Source organism: Sarcophilus harrisii, chromosome 6 (assembly GCF_902635505.1).
Source record: "Sarcophilus harrisii chromosome 6, mSarHar1.11, whole genome shotgun sequence".
In the NCBI taxonomy this organism is placed as follows: Eukaryota; Metazoa; Chordata; class Mammalia; order Dasyuromorphia; family Dasyuridae; genus Sarcophilus; species Sarcophilus harrisii.
This window is the reverse complement of record NC_045431.1, coordinates 144970439-144988058: the sequence shown is the minus strand read 5'-3', so window position 1 is coordinate 144988058 and position 17620 is coordinate 144970439.

Below are 17620 nucleotides of genomic sequence, written 5' to 3'. Positions count from 1 at the left end.
GTTTGCAAAGCACTGTATATATGTTATCTCATTTCATCCTTACACCAACCCTATGAAGTAGGCACTATTATTAACCCTATTTTTCAGATGAGGACACTGAGGCAAGCTGAGGTGAAATGACTTGCCTAGGGTGATATAGTTAGTAAAAGTCTGGGACCAAATTTCAACTAAGATCTTCTGACTCCAAGTCCAATGCTTTATTCATGGTACCATTTAGCTGTCTTTCATTCTTAGTAATACTGGATTAAGTACTCACCCTGACCTATTACTATTAATTAATATAACGATGGTGATGATGACAATGATGTGGTTCAGTAGAAAGTGAATTGGATTTAGAAGCAAAAGATCTGAGTTTAAATTCTTGTCCTGCTACTTGCTGGCTTTGGGCAACAACTCTCTCCTAATTACATTTTCCTCATCTGAAAGAAGGGCTGTATAGATGGCCTTTAGGGTCCTTTCCAGCTCTAGATCTGGGACCTTGACTCTCCCTGATTTTGTACTTGGTTGTTTAGAATGTACTTTTCACATATTATTTTAATTAATTTTCTCATTATTAATTACTTAATTTTCTCAATCATCTTGTGAGGTAGTAACTGAAGAAGGATTATTCCCACTTTACAGATAAGGAAATTGAGATACAGAATTAAAGTGACTTGTGCAAATTAAAGTGAAATTGCAAAATTAAAATGACTTGTGCGATAATGTGATCAAAAATAATCTAACATGGAGCCTTTGCCATAAAAAGAGAGAGAGAGAGCTGCTGGTCAGAAAAAAGAAAACTTGGACTATAGTTAGAAGAGGACAAAGCAATACATTTCACATACACATAACACATACACAACTTCTATGACCAATGGAGTAATGGATTGTTCTAAAGACAAACAGACATACCCACCTTTCCTTTGTGTTAAGTGGCTCACAAGCTTTTTTCAGTTTTGGGCTGATTGAATTCATAATTGGGAGAGTTCTCAAAATCTACCTAATGCAACTGTTTCACCTTACAGATGAGGAAATTGAGACACAGGGAGGACTGTGTGACTGGCCCAAGATCACTCAGGAAGTATGCAACAAAGACAAGATTTGAACCATGATTTTGGGACTTGAAATCCACTTTACCTCTGGAAAACTCATTTCAAGGGGCTATTTATTATGGGGCAGCTAAGTGGTACAGGGGATAGAATGCCTGGCCTGGAAGCAGGAACACCTGAGTTTAAGTGAGGTCTTAGACTTCCTAGCTGTGTGACCCTGAGCAAGTCACTTAACTCTGTCTGCCTCCATTTCCTCATCTGTAAAATGAGCTGGGGAAAGAAATGGCAAAACACTCCAGAATCTGCCAAGAAAACCCCAAATGGGGTCATGTAAAATCAGACATGACTGAAATGACTGAACAAGAAATCTATATATGAAAGATCATTTTCTTCACTTTTCCTAAATCTCTAACTTGCCTATCCACTTATAATAAATAACATCCTTTTGTGAAGCTTTAATAGGCAAACATCCCGAGGAAGGCATGACCCTCCAGCAGGGCTGAGCTTCCCTTGCCTGGCATTGTTCTGTTCTGGCTAAAGTGGTGCCACCCTTTCTTCCTTCTATGGGGGTCCACTGGACTAAGGAAGCGGCAAAGAAATCCTAGGCCAGAGAAGCATTTAAACTTCCATAACATACAGGCTTATGTTCCTCTCAGAGCCTGGAGTTCCTAAAGTCCTCCTTGTAGACTTAAAGAGCAATCCATCACTCATGGTTTTCTTTCTTCGTTCCTTCCATCTGTGCATCTTTCCTTTCATCTTTTCATGTTTCATCTTTTCATTTCTTTCCTTCCATCTTTTCTTCTTTCCTTCCTTCATTCCAACTTTCCATCTTTTCATCTTTCCTTCCTTCCTTCCAAATTTCCATACATCTTTCTTTCCTTTCTTCCACTTTTCCTTCCTTTCATCTGTCCATATTTCCCTTCATCTTTTCATTTCTTCCATCTTTCCTTCTTTTCTTTCTTCCTTCCTTCCACACTCCCTTCTTCTCTTCCTTTCTCTCTTTTCTTCACTTCTTAGCTTTTAATTTCTCTTTCACTCACCTTCCCCACCACACTTTCAATGCATGAATTATATGCAAGATTCATGCTGACTCCTTTCCATGGTTCTTCTTCAGAGGACATGGCTCTTCAAGATCTTTCACCTTCAAGGTCAATTTCCTCTCTACTCTCAGCATTCCATTCAGATCACCCTATTTCTGCTTTTGAATCTGACATTATAAAATCACTTCCCTTCAATACAGATATCCATGGCCCAAGATTACTTATTATTTTCCATGAATTACTTTTTCAAATGTTTGAATAAGCTTGGTGATAAAGTGGAAAGAACATTGGTTCTGGTGTTAGAGGATGTGGAATTGAATCCTGTCTCTGACACTTACTACCTGTGGGAAACTGTGTGAATTAATCATTCTGGAACTTGGTTTTTCTTCTTCCAAAATGAAAGATTTTTCCTAGTGGTCTCTGAAGTCTTTTCCAGTTCTGGATCTATGACCCACAATCCAAAACTCAGAAATATTTCTATCTGATGTAAATTTTTCTAACCTATTCTTCCATCTTTCTCTCTGCCCCAGCTGATATATATTTTAATATGAACCTATATTTTAGGTATTTTTTGTGTCTCAAATAAATATTTTTTTATTCAGAAATCTAAGTCAAAAGTTAATTGACTGAGACACCATAATTGCTGAAAGGTACTTGCTCTAGAGTATCCAAAAGTGACTGATGGTCACTAGTAGAAATCAGATACTATGGCTGAAGACAGCTACTTCTACTTCAGCTCAGTTAAAAAAAATTTTTAAATAAATATTAAGCACCTGCTCTGTGCCAGGCACTGTGCTAAGTGCTGGGGATACAGGAAGAGGCAAAAGACAGTTTCTGCCTTTAAGGAACTTACCATTTAATGGGGGAGATAAAATATAAACAGACATTGACAAAGCAAGCTAGATACAGGAAAAATAGGAATATTAACAGAGGGAAGATATTGGAATTAAGAGGATTGGAGAAGGCTTCTTAAAAGACAAGATTTTAGGTGGGACTTCAAGGTGGCCAGAGAGATCAGTGTGGAGAAGAGAGAACATTCCAGGAGTGGGAGACAGTCACAAAGAATATCCAGGACTGAGAGATGGAGTGTTTTGTCTGTGTAATAGCCAAAAGGCCAGTGTCATTGGATGAAAGAGCACTTGCTGGAAGTAAAAGAAGATTGGAAAAGTAGGAGGACATTAGATTATGAAGAGGTTTGAACATCAAAAAGAGAATTTTGTTTCTGCTCTTAGAGGCCATAGGGAGCCATAGGAATGTATTGAGTAGGAGCCTGAGTCACCTAGAAGGGAACCTTCACTGCTTACTTAACATTTGAGGAAACCTACCCTGTATTTTCTCCATGAAGTCACTCTAGCCTCTTCAGGACTCACCTCAATTATGGCTCTGCTGTCAAGCAAATCTTTCTTACTCTCATATAACCTGATTCCCTAAAGGCAACACACCCTAATATTAATGGCATTTAAAAGTTTTAAATTGAGGGAGGACAGAAGGAAAGAGTGGTAATAGCTGTCAGCTGAGAATCTTGCCATTGCTTTATACTACTCCTAAATCATTGTCTACTACTACCATTCATGGAAAACCCCTTTACAATAATTATTTATTGTATTGTCAACTACAGCAGATGCATAGTTCCCAAAGGGACCATATGCTAAACCTCAGCCAGTATGTCAATCAGCCCTTGCAACTCTTTATTCATATCGCCCTCTTCATGGAAGTTCACAGGAGCTTTCATGCAAAGTTATAATTAGGACTTGAAAACCACATAGGCAAAACTGAAAACAGAATTGCAGAAAGGCAAAATTATAATGCAGACTCATTAAAGGTCCATTTAGAAGGAAAAAAAGAGTATGATAGGCTTACAATAAAAAACAAAACAAATAAAAAAGCAGTATCAAAATGGTTTATTGTCTATAAATTGACTTGCCTATATATTCTAGAAACAACTGAGGTACAGAAAATTGGGATTAGGGATTTCTGGTTTTGAGCCTTTTATTTCTGATTTCAAGGGTTGTCAGTTCAGTCTTAGACTGTCTTATTATGTACATCCTCCATATGTGAGCAAACAACATTAGTCTAAAGTAGTGGGAGAACTGTGAAATTTAAAGGGTGTTGGTGAATGCCTTTGAGGAACTGAGGGGGCAAAACTTACTCTGTAGGGATGAGTTCTGTATGATTCATAGTCATCAACGTTCAGTGAAATTCTTCTATGTGTAGAACCTTGTGCTAGGCAGAAGGAGACAGTGAAAATGCATTTATCCATCAAGTCACTCGAGAGATTTAAAAAAAAAAAGCTCTGGATTTGGAATGAGAACCTAAGTTCAAAGCCTGTCTCTGACTTCTTGATAACTTTGGCTTCCTTAGCACCTCTGGGTCTCAGTTTCCTCATTTGTAAAAATGGGGTGAGATTGGATTATAATGACCTCTACTTTTCTTTCCAGTTCTCAGTTTATGATCTTATTAATATCTGCTTTAGAAGACTTTACAATCTACTCAGACAAACAGACATGGGGTCTAAGAGACCCCAGAAAATAAACATAAAGATTCATTTGCCTATTTTGGATAAGGGAACCACCATTCTTCTGTCTAGCTTCCCAGCCTGGGAGTCATCCTTACCTCCTTATTCTCACATGATCAATCAGTTCCCATATTTTGTTGTCTATTTAACATCTCTCGCCTTTCCTTCTCTTTACCCACATGGGCTATCATTCTAGTGTAGAACTTCACCACTGCTATGGCCTAAATTGATCTCCCCATCTTAAGTCTCTCCCTTCTTTAATCAAGCCTTCCCCAGCTGCAAAATTGATATTCCTGATGATGTTTAATGACCTACTCCATTGACTACTCATTGTCTCTAGGGTCAAATCCACATCTGGCAATGGAACCCATTATGCTCTGACTCTAGTCTACTTGTCCAGACTTACTATACATTGCTCTTGTTCACATACTCTACAATGCATAGAGACTGGCCTTCCTATTGATCCCTTTACACAACATTCCATCTCTTATTGTTTTATTGGCCACTACTCATGCCTGAAGGTAGTTTTTTAGCACTTCCACTTCTTATAAACTCTCAGCCCCCCAAAACTCAGTTCAAGCCTCCATCTCCTGCATGAAGCCTTTTCTGATAAACCCCAGATGCTAGTGTGCCTCTTCTCACCCTCTTTGCCTCAATACCTTGTATTTATATTGTTTCTATTCTGTTATGTGACCTATACAAAATTCAAGAAACATAGTTTCTGGGTAATTAACCATTTTGTTCATCATACTAGCAATAATTAATAAAAGTGTTCTGCTCATACCTGGCTGAGTGGAACATATTGGGCCAGAATTCATTTAGATTAAATTTATTTTGTAAAGGGGCAGCTAGATGGCTCAGTGGATAGAGAACTGGCTCTTGAAGTCAGGAAGATCTGAGTTCAAAGTCAGCCTCAGGCACTTAGTAGTTAGTAGCTGTGTTACCCTGGGTAGGTCACTTAATCCTAATTGCCTCAGCAAAAAAAAAAAAAAAAAAAAGTAAGGTTCTCTAATTGGGTGGTTCTCCTACCCAGGATCAAAAGGCTTTTACCTTGAGGATTTAAGCAATTTCATCCATCAACAATATCCTTCAGTTCAATGTAATTCAATAATTGATTGTTAATATAAATGAGAGAAATAATTTCTTAATAAATACTTCTATGTGAGCATTCCATTTTCCCTAATATACATTAAGTTCTTTGAGGTCAAGGGATGATTAATTTTTGCTTTTGCATCCTTAACATAGTGCTTGGTACATAGCAGAACTTAACAGATAATTGCTGGTTGATGGACTGTGATGGAAATACAACTTGGGCCCAGCTGAAACAATACTGTTTAATTTACCAACAAAATGCATAAGTGGAAAACTATTCATTTAGACAAAGTTTTAGAGTATAAGCAGAGATTATAGGCTAACATAGGAGCCAGTTAAGCCTCCCCTGATTTTTCAGCCGCAGTCATATGTAGTAGAAACAGATTTCAAATTAAGTTTGTCAGGAAGAATACAAGAGTTCTTGCTGGGTCATTTATGGACTGGCTCCTTTTTTAAGGGAGAAATGCTTACCCAGCATCTGGCTGCAGAGACACCTTATCTGGGCTGAGTTCTGTTCTGCAACATCATGATAAAGTGGGAAGAACACTAGGATTTGTAGTCACAAGGTCTGACTTTGAATTCCAGCCTTGATACTCAATTTCAGTAATGACTGACATTTTCACAGTAATCTATGCAATAAAATAAAGACAATGGACAGAGCAGTTTACATATTACCTCATTCAAAAGTCAGTGGAACCCTTGGTAAATCAACTAAAATCTTGGGTCTCATTTTTGGCAATTATTAAAGCTATAATGGCATTTGTACTAATGATTTCATGTGATTAATATGAGGAAAATGCTTTCTACCAGCTCTTAGGACTGCCTGATAAAGGTGATGAGGTGCAAATGATGAGGCTAGTGGTAGTGAAGAGATGTGAGAATTGGGGTGAGGAATCCCCTCTGGTCAGCACAGGTCCAATGCAAAAGAATTTGAAAACTCAGAAAGTCTGTATGGCAAAAGGAAATTTTTTTGTTCACTAAGAAGCCAGCCTGTTAAGAAAATAGACTTCTTAGTGGGTAAGGTTCTGTCAAGGAAATAATAAGAGTTAACACTGAAAAGAGAATATCTTCACAGTGGGCAAGAGTCCTGGCAGGCAGCTTTGCCAAGAAGAGAGCTTCCTTGGCAAGGCAAATTCCTGTTTTGGACTTCTGCAGAGATTTGGAGTTCAGAATTGTCTTTTATTATCAGTCTGAGGCTTGGGGCTTCAATGTTGTCAATGACCCAGGTTTAGATCTCCAAGTGAAAAGAGATCACTTATCTTGGAGTTTCAAGCCACTCAATAGGAATATCAGGCCAAGATCTCCAACTGAATGAGACCACTTAAGAGGGCACTGTCTGGGAAGGTATGCTTTTCCCAGGGGAGAGCTTGAGACCCCAATCAGGTAGGGCCTTCTTATTTCATTTTTGTTTTCCCTATAGCAGTGCATGCAGTAGTAATCAATGTTTGCTGGAAATAAATTGAATTGCCCTGACTGGGATCCACAGCTGTTACAAAAGGCAGCAACCTGACCATTCTTAGAAGTTTGATTCATTCCTAAACAGTAACTTGGTGGGGGAGAGGGGAAAAATACGCTGATCCTGAATGAATGAGAAAGTATTTATCAAGTACTTATATATAGTGTGCTAAGATTCTGGAACAAGCTATGTGGAGAAAGGTGAAAAACAGTTTTTGCCTTTAAGACAAGAATACAATACTCCTACAAGAATGGGCCCAGGAAAGGGAATTTTAGTCGGGGGATTCTCATTGAAGAGTGGAGTTGAAGCAGGTCAGTAAATTGTTTGCCTTCATGAGAAGTTTCTCCCAATAAAGGAAAACCAACATTTTACATCTTTAGCACCCTCAAGCCTCTATTTAAAAAATGAACAAGAATTCATTTTCTCTTCTTCCCACTCTCTACCCCAATTTAAAAAAAGAAAATTTTATAATATTCTAAGTCAAATAAAAAAAATTTCCTCAAAAGCCATATGCAAAAATGTTTCATTTTGCACTCTAAATCTGTTCCATTTCTACAATGAATAGCACTTTTATAATTAGTCCTATATTATTAATAGGACTTATTAGTCCTATCAATATTCCTATCAATTATCCTATCAATTATCAATAATATTGATATTACCAAAAAATGAACAATTTTGAAGACGTTTATATATTAAGAATGAAATGAGTAAAACTAGGAGAATAATTCATATAATAACAATACACTATAAAAAACAAACAATTTTAAGAGCTGTAAGAGCTATGATCAATACATTCATAACTTTTCCTGTAGCAATGGTAATATTGAGTTGATTACTATTCCCAGAGCAAGAGTGAAAATCTGGGGAGAGGCCATAGGGCAAATGGAGTTTTAATCATGGCCTGTGCCCATTTAGATAATAGTGTAATAGGTGACTTCACTCACCTATGAGGACTTTTGGCATTTAATTAAGAACTGAGTGGATTAATTCCTTCTGAATAGTGGTAGTAAAGGGTTTAGTCTTTGGAGGTTCACATTAAAGTCTGAAGATCTGAGGTTGAGACCTAGCTTTGAAATGTACTAATTATATGACCATGATTGGGCCATTTAACCTTTCTAAAATAGGTTTTTATGTATGAAAAAAGTATACCTTGCCTCACTTGGAGGAAAGTTATGAACAGAGCCATAGCTGTACTTTTCTATACTTGTTAAGGGCCGCAACAAATGCCTAGAAAAATGTGGTCCAGAGGCATCTTCTTTGGGAGTTTGGGAGTTTGCCTTCTCTTCCATTTCTGGCCCATGCTGGACTCAGAATCAGTTCAAATCTCACTTCAGAATCTATGTATGAAACCTTGGACATATATACCACTCAATGAGTTTCTTGCCTCAGTTTCCTTATTTTTACAATAAGATGGCCTCTAAGTTACCTCCAAATTTTAAATCTGTGATCCTATATGTTAATTATTCATGACTACTAAGGGCTAAGGTGAATTGTTTCTTTACACTTGGCATCTAGAATCCTGACTTTTGGAAATACTGGTGGAGCTGTCTCTCTTACATAAACAGATGCTTTGAGGATAAGGTCTGAAAGACTTCTTGAAACAATGCTTCTAACCATGGGAATCATCAAATCAATTGTCTTTATTTTTAAAGTGGGAAACTGAGACCCTTAAAAAGGGAAGAAACTTGGCCCAGTTATCAGAAGATGGCAAATTAAAAGTTAATTGAAATTGATATAACTTGGAGTCCAATAGAGATCAAATTTCATACTCTTATAGAACTTAGAGATGCAGACTCTAAATGCAGATTCAAAATGCAGATTGAGACATAATTTTTTTTAGATGTGGTCCATGTAAATATTTGGTTTTTGTGTCTATACATATTTTTATCAAGAGAGTTTGTATTTCTTGTTTTCTCAATGGGGATAGGAGGAAAGGAAGGAAAATTTTTGTTTGAAAATGAAATAAAATTTAATTATAAACAACAACAACAAAAAAGCCAAAGTTTCAGCCATGGTAGAAACCCTGCCTCTAGTTCACATTGAATCTCATTGCTTCCCAAGACTTAAAAGAACACAAATCCCTGGATCCTGAGTGACTTTATCCTGCTGGAGAAGTAGCCAATTCAAGAGTCACTTATTTAGAGAGCATTTGGGGAAAATGGGAAAACTTGGTTAATTCTCCTCTTCATTTACCACCACAGTCTTAAGAATAACCCGATGCAAAATAACAATTGTTGAATAATAATAACAGTTGAATAACTGTTTGCAAAGTGTTTTCCCTACAACAAGCACCCTGTTTTGAGTTAAGATGTTTAAGGAGCACAATTGAGTCTTTCTTGAAGCCCCTCATTAGGGAGTTTTTCTATACAACAAACCAAAATGTACCTCTTTGCTTTTTTTCTGCTCTTTGGGGGATAGCAGAACAAATCAATCCCCTTTCATTTTACAGTCTTTCAAGAGTTTTGAGACAGCTGTGACATCTCTGAAGTGTTCTTTATCGTCCAAACATCCCCATTTCTTGATGATGAAACCTTAGTAGAGACAACTATGAATGTGTAATATGCGTTATTTGATAGGGTTGCTGAGTCTACTGGTTTTACATAAATGCTTTTCTTTGTTATATGAGTATTTAATGGAGAGAGGGACCAGGAAGGAAGGATGGAGAAATGACTGTGGCGGGGAAAAAAGTCATTAACAAAATTTTTTTAAAAATCCAAAACATCCCAAGTTCTTTCAATGAATCCTTATATGGCATGCTGAAGGCTCTTTCCCATCCTTTCTCTCTCCTCTGGACATCCTCCAGTTTATTATTGTACTTCCTAAAATGTCATGCCCAGAGCTGAATATAGTATACCAAATGTGGTTTGACCTGAATAGGGAATAGTGGGACTATCACTTCTTCAGTCCTGGACTTCTGCCTCTCTTTTAATACAGTTAAAGATCAAATTAGCTTTTTTGGCTGCCCTATTGTACTGTCAATTCATACTAAGCTTGCAGTCTACTAAACTCTCTGATTTTTTTTCTCCATACAACTGTTGTCTAACCTTGTCTTTCCCATCTTATACCTTTGAAGTTGATTTTTTTTAGAGCTAAATATAAGTATCTCTATAAAATTTTCTTCTTAAGCAATTCAGCTTAATGTTCTAGTGTATCAGAGTCTTTTTGGATCCTGATTCGGTAATTCAAAGTGATAGCTCTCCTTTCCAGTTTGGTGTCCTCTGCCAATATGATAAGCATTCTACATATTCATGATATCTATATATTCATCCAAGCTATTGATAAAAATATTAAACTGCACAGAATCAAGCACAGATCCACAGAGATATCCACTGCTGATCATCTTCTATAAAGACACTGTCACTGTCAATAAACCCTTTGTTTGTCAATCAACCAGTTTTGAATTTACCTAACTGTATACAATCACCTAACTATAAAGTTTAATCCACATCTTTCCTACTTTTCCATAAAGATAATATGAGAGATTTTGTCAAATGTTTTGTTTAAAATAGATAAAATAAAACTATATTATTCTTCTGATCTGCTAATCTATGGAGGTTTAGGGAAATTATATGGTTTCATATTCAAGTTCACAGTTAATAGATATCAGTGTTGGGTTTAAATCTTGTCTCTAAGTCTAGTGCTTTTTCCTTCATAGTATTATATCTTTTGAAGACTTTCAGGGCAGAGAAGTATATCAGAAGTTATCTTTAGAGGTGGGTAGGAGGCAACTAGGAGCTTTTAGCACAATTGCATTCCCTTGATTTCCAGTGAGAATGGAAATGGAAAAGGGAAACCACATATGCATACCTAAGAATGGTAACTAGAATAAGAGACTTGTAGATGTCCAGTTAGAAGGAATCCCAGGGATATCTAACAAAATTCCTTCATTTTATACATAATAAATCTGTAGCCTAGAGAAAGAAGTGATTTGCCTAAAAACACAGAGGCAGTAAATGATGTACAAAATCCTCTTTCTGGAATTAGTCACTAGAGGTCATTGAGATCTTTCAACTGTGCTTGCAATTGACCTCCCTATTCCTTTACCTCCCTTTAGGATAGTCCTTAAACCATCTTATATAGTGGCAGACCTGTTGAATTATTGTGCCTCTGTTTTCTCTCCAAAAAAATAAAAGAAAGCTCTGGGAATTATACCATGAGTCCTTAAATATTTGCATGGATTTCATGTGGAAGAAATTTCTATTAGATGGAGAAGATGGTAGTTGGAATAATGATTGCTAGTTTCCAAGAAGAATATTTGGTTTTTTTAATTAAATTTTTTTATTATAATAACTTTTTATTGACAGAACCCATGCCAGGATAATTTTTTACAACATTATCCCTTGCACTCACTTCTGTTCCGATTTTCCCCCTCTCTCCCTCCACGCCCTCCCCTAGATGGCAAGCAGTCCTATATATGTTGACTATGTCACAGTATCCTAGATACAATATATGTGTGCAGAACCAAACAGTTCTCTTGTTGCACAGGGAGAATTGGATTCAGAAGGTAAAAATAACCTGGGAAGAAAAACAAAAAATGCAAACAGTTTACATTCGTTTCCTAGTGTTCTTTCTTTGGGTGTAGCTGCTTCTGTCTATCATTGATCAATTGAAACTGAATTAGGTCTCTTTGTCAAAGAAATCCACTTCCATCAGAGTACATCTTCATACAGTATCATTGTTGACATATATAATGATCTCCTGGTTCTGCTCATTTCATTTAGCATCAGTTCATTTAGTCTCTCCAAGTCTCTCTGTATTCATTCTGCTGGTCATTTCTTATAGAACAATAATATTCCATAACATTCATGTACCACAATTTACCCAACCATTCTCCAATTGATGGACATCCACTCAGTTTCCACTTCTAGCCACTACAAAGAGGGCTGCCACAAACATTTTGGCACATACAGGTCCCTTTCCCTTCTTTAGTATCTCCTTAGGGTATAAGCCCAGTAGTACCACTGCTGGGTCAAAGGGTATGCACAGTTTGATAACTTTTTGGGCATAATTCCAGATTGCTCTCCAGAATGGTTGGATTTGTTCACAACTCCACCAACAATGCATTAGTGTCCCAGTTTTCCTGCATCTCCTCCAACATTCGTCATTTTTTCCTGTCATCTTAGCCAATCTGATAGGTGTGTAGTGGTATCTCAGAGTTGTCTTAATTTGCATTTCTCTGATTAATAATGATTTGGAACATTCTTTCATATGAGTGGTAATAGTTTCAATTTCATCATCTGAAAATAGTCTGTTCATATCCTTTTACCATTTATCAACTGGAGAATGGCTTAATTTCTTATGAATTAGAGTCAATTCTCTATATATTTTGGAAATGAGGCCTTTATCAGAACCTTTAACTGTGAAGATGTTTTCCCAGTTTGTTGCTTCCCTTCCAATCTTGTTTGCATTAGTTTTGTTTGTACAAAAGCTTTTTAATTTGATGTAATCAAAATTTTCTATTTTGTGATCAATAATGGTCTCTAGTTCATCTTTGGTCACAAATTTCTTCCTCCTCCACAGGTCTGAGAGATAAAACTATCCTATGTTCTTCTAATTTATTTATAATCTTGTTCTTTATGCCTAAATCATGGACTCATTTTGATCTTATCTTGGTATACGGTGTTTAGTGTGGGTCCATGATTAATTTCTGCCATATTAGTTTTCAGTTATCCCAGCAGTTTTTGTCAAATAATGAATTCTTATCCCAAAAGTTGGGATCTTTGGGTTTGTCAAACACTAGATTGCTATAGTTGACTATTCTGTCTTGTGAACTGATCAACCAATCTATTTCTTAGCCAATACCAAATGGTTTTGGTGACTGCTGCTTTATAATATAGTTTTAGATCAAGTATAGCTAGGCCACCTTCATTTGATTTTTTTTTCATTAGTTTCCTTGAGATTCTTGACCTTTTATTATTCCATATGAATTTTGTTGTTATTTTTTCTAGATCATTAAAATATTTTCTTGGAAGTCTGATTGGTATAGCACTAAATAAATAGATTAGTTTAGGGAGTATTGTCATCTTTATTATATTTGCTCAGCCTATCCAAGAGCACTTAATATTTTTCCAATTATTTAAGTCTGACTTTATTTGTGTGGAAAGTTTTTTGTAATTTTGTTCATATAATTCCTGACTTTCCTTTGGTAGATAGATTCTCAAATATTTTATGCTGTCGACAGTTATTTTGAATGGAATTTCTCTTTGTATCTCTTGCTGTTGGATTTTGTTGGTGATGTATAAAAATGCTGAGGATTTATGGGGATTTATTTTATACCCTGCAACTTTGCTAAAGTTATGGATTATTTCTAATAGCTTTTTAGTAGAATCTCTGGGGTTCTCTAAGTATACCATCATATCATCTACAAAGAGCGATAGTTTGATTTCCTCATTGCCTACTTTAATTCCTTTAATTTTTCTCGACTCTATTGCTAAGGCTAGTGTTTCTAATACAATATTGAATAATAATGGTGATAGTGGGCAACCTTGCTTCACTCTAGATCTTACTGGGAAAGGTTCCAATTTTTCCCCATTGTATATGATGCTTACTGATAGTTTTAAATATATGCTCCTGACTATTTTAAGAAAAAGTCCATTTATTCCTATACTCTCAAGTGTTTTTATTAGGAATGGATGTTGGATTTTATCAAATGCTTTTTCTGCATCTATTGAGATGATCATATGGTTTTTGTTAGTTTGGTTATTGATATAGTCAATTATGCTAATAGTTTTCCTAATATTGAACCAGTCCTGCATTCCTGGTATAAATCCTACTTGGTCATAGTGTATTATCCTGGGGATGATTTTTTGTAATCTTTTTGATAATATTTTGTTTAAGATTTTAGCATCAATATTCATTAGGGAGATAGGGAGATTGGTCTATAATTTTCTTTCTCTGTTTTCAGCCTAACTGGTTTAGGTATTAGTACCATGTCTGTGTCATTAAAGGAGTTTGGTAGGACTCCTTCAATCCCTATTTTTTCAAATAGTTTATATAGCATTGGAGCTAGTTGTTCTTTAAATGTTTGGTAGAATTCACATGTAAATCTATCTGGTCCTGGGGATTTTTTCTTAGGGAGTTGGTTAATAGCTTGTTCTATTTCTTTTTCTAAGATGGGACTGTTTAGGATATTTACTTCTTCCTCTGTTAATCTGGGCAAGCTATATTTTTGAAGGTATTCTTCCATTTCATTTAAGTTGTTGAATTTATTGCCATAAAGTTGGGCAAAGTAATTCCTAATCATTACTCTAATTTCCTCTTTGTTAGTGGCGAGTTCTCCCTTTTCATTTTTAAGTCTAACAATTTGATTTCCCTCTTTCCTTTTTTTAATCAGATTTACTAAGGGTTTGTCTATTTTGTTGGTTTTTTCATAGAACCAACTCTTAGTTTTATTAATTAATTCAATAGTTTTTTTACTTTCAATTTTATTGATCTCTCCTTTTATTTTTAGAATTTCAAGTTTAGTGTTTGACTGGGGGTTTTTAATGTGTTTCTTTTCTAGCATTTTTAGTTGCAAGCCCAATTCGTTGACCTTCTCTTTCTCTATTTTATGCAAGTAGCCCTCTAGAGATATGAAATTTCCCTTTATTACTGCTTTGGTTGCATCCCACACATTTTGGTATGATGTCTCATTATTGTCGTTTTCTTGGGTGAAGTTATTAATTATGTCTATGATTTGCTGTTTCACCCAATCATTTTTTAGTATGAAATTATTTAGTTTCCAATCATTTTTTGGTCTACTTTCCCCTGGATTTTTGTTGAATGTAATTTTTATTGCATCGTGGTCTGAAAAGGATGCATTTACTATTTCTGCCTTACTGCATTTGAGTTTGAGGTTTTTAATGTCCTAATATATGGTCTGTTTTTGTATAGGTTCCATGAACTGCTGAAAAGAAAGTGTACTCCTTTTGGTCTCCATTTTGTTTTCTCCAGAGATCTATCATATCTAACTTTTCTAGTATTCTATTTACCTCTTTGACGTCTTTCTTATTTATTTTGTGGTTTGATTTATCTAATTCTGAGAGTGCAAGGTTGAGATCTCCCACTATTATATTTTTTGCTGTCAACATTTGGGTTTGATGTTAAAGGTGAAAATTCAACTTTCTATCATTGAGAGTTATCCAGGGGTATAAAAGGCTGCCTTCAGAAGAGAACGGGCTCCCCCTCACTGGAGCTCTCCTAGCAAGGAAAAGATGACCTTTTACTCTATGTTGTTGATCTCAAATCTATCTCTAATCTTGCATCTTCAAACATCTTTCAGACATCTCAAACTTGATGTCCAATAGATATCTTAAACTCAACATACTCATAATGGAATTCATTATCTTTCTCCCTTAAATCCTCCCTGCCTCCTATGTTCCCTATTAAAGGCAACACCATCTTCTCAGTTGCTCAGTTTTACAATCTAGACTCCTCTTGCACTCTTCACTCACATCCAATCTCTTGCCAAAACCTGTTGATTTAGCCTTTAAAAAAATCTGCCTTTTCAATATCTCTCTAGGATACCCTCTTCTTTCCTTTGGTATTGCCACCACTCTACTTTAGGCCCTCATTTTCTCCTCCCTAGGTCTGTCTGCCTCAAGTCTTTCTTCACTCCACTCTATCCTTCATTCATCCCACAAAGTGATATTTCTAAAATATAGGTCTGATCATATAAACTCCAGTGGCTCCCTGTTGTTTCAGGATCAAATACAAAATGTTTTGTTTGTTATTCAAGGCCTTTCATAACCTAGCCTCCTCCCACTTTTCTACTCTTCTTATATCTTACTACCTACCATGTACTCTTCAATCCAGTGATACTGGCCTCTTAGCTGTTCAACAAACAACACATTTCACCTCCTGTCTCCAGGCATTTTCTCTGTCTGTTCCTCCATGATTGGAACATTCTCTTCTCTATTCTGACTACTGACTTTGGCTTCCCAAACAAAATTCCATCTACCAGAAGTTTTCCCCAACTCATCTTAATTCCAGTGCTTTCCTTCTCTTGATTATTTACTTATTTATCCTATACAGTGTTTGCTTGTACATATTTGTCTGCTGGTTGTCCCTCCCAATTAGACAGTAAGTTCCTTGAGGGCAGGGGGCCTATTTTTTGCCTTTTTTTGTACCCCCAGTGCTTAGTGCAATACCTAGTCTATAGTAAGCACTTAAAACATTTTGATTGACTTTTCCTCTTATTGTTGCTATTGTTTCTCTTCATTCTCAGAGGACCATCATAAGAGCTATATCTTGATTTGCATGTGAATTGAATTTAAGTGAAGTGAAGTTGAGGCAAAGCAGTCAGACTCACTCTCTCCTCTAGAGTCATAAAAGTCCAGAGACAAAAACAAAAGTCAAGAAGATTGTTGATGGCTTAAGGTGACCTTGAGCTTTCTAATTCAAGGCCTTTCCCAATCTACTCAATATGATGAAACTGAATTAAGAACATTACACTAAGTCTACATTTTTAACCCTCATCTCTCTTGCTGCCCTCAGACTCCCTTCTCCAACTGCATAAAAGAAATCTCCATTTGGGTTTTCTACCCCATATTAATGTCTCTGTGTTCTAAACAACTTACTCTATTTTCTCCTATTACTCTCTGTTCCTCCTTCTGAATTCATTGTTTTTGCCTCTCCCAGAAATTCCCCACTGGGGAAACACAGTTGATTAATATCCACTTAAAGCTCCTGAACCCTAATCCCATTTGCAATTATCAAATCTCTGAGAAACTTGAGTTTTTGGTGGTTGCAAAAATCAATGGTGAACAACAAATGAAGGTAGACCAGTGTCCAATCCGATTCGAAAATTTAAGAAGTTGGGCAATGCTTAACTGATGCACATTATCCTATTAGTAATTGTGGTTATTTAAGAATGAAATTTTAAAAGTTAATTTTAAAAAATTTATGTGAATTTTTCAAATTGTTATTAAATTGTTAGGACATAATATTTATTTGACCATAACTACTCATTAAACAGAATCATTAGGTATTATTCTGAGATACTAATGGTTCCACGAAATAAGAAATTTTGGGAACCTTTGATAGAACCATCCCCACCATGTTTCTGCCTAGAGCCTATCATGTTGAAACCTTGTCATTATTACTGATTTCCCTTGTATTTAGTTGATTCCCAAGTATATTTAGTTTCCTTTCCACAACATCTCTCAAATCTATCCTTTCCTTTTGGTTCCCATTGCTATCACTGTAATCCAATGATAATTGCAAATGTAATTTTAAGACCTTCATCCCTATCCATTTGGACTATTCCAATAGCATCTTAATAGACCTGCATTTCTCCTCCCTCTGAATCCTTCTTTACACTATTTCCAAAATAACCTTTCTTATTTACAGATCTTATATCTGCATTTTCAGGAATTACTTATTGCCTACTGAACATGAGGAATTCTACATGTTTAAGCCTTATTCTGCAAAAGTAGTAGCAAGTGTCTAACTCAAGTCAGTGGCTTATAATCACAATGTTGGATAAGAAAATAACTTTGTAGCAAAA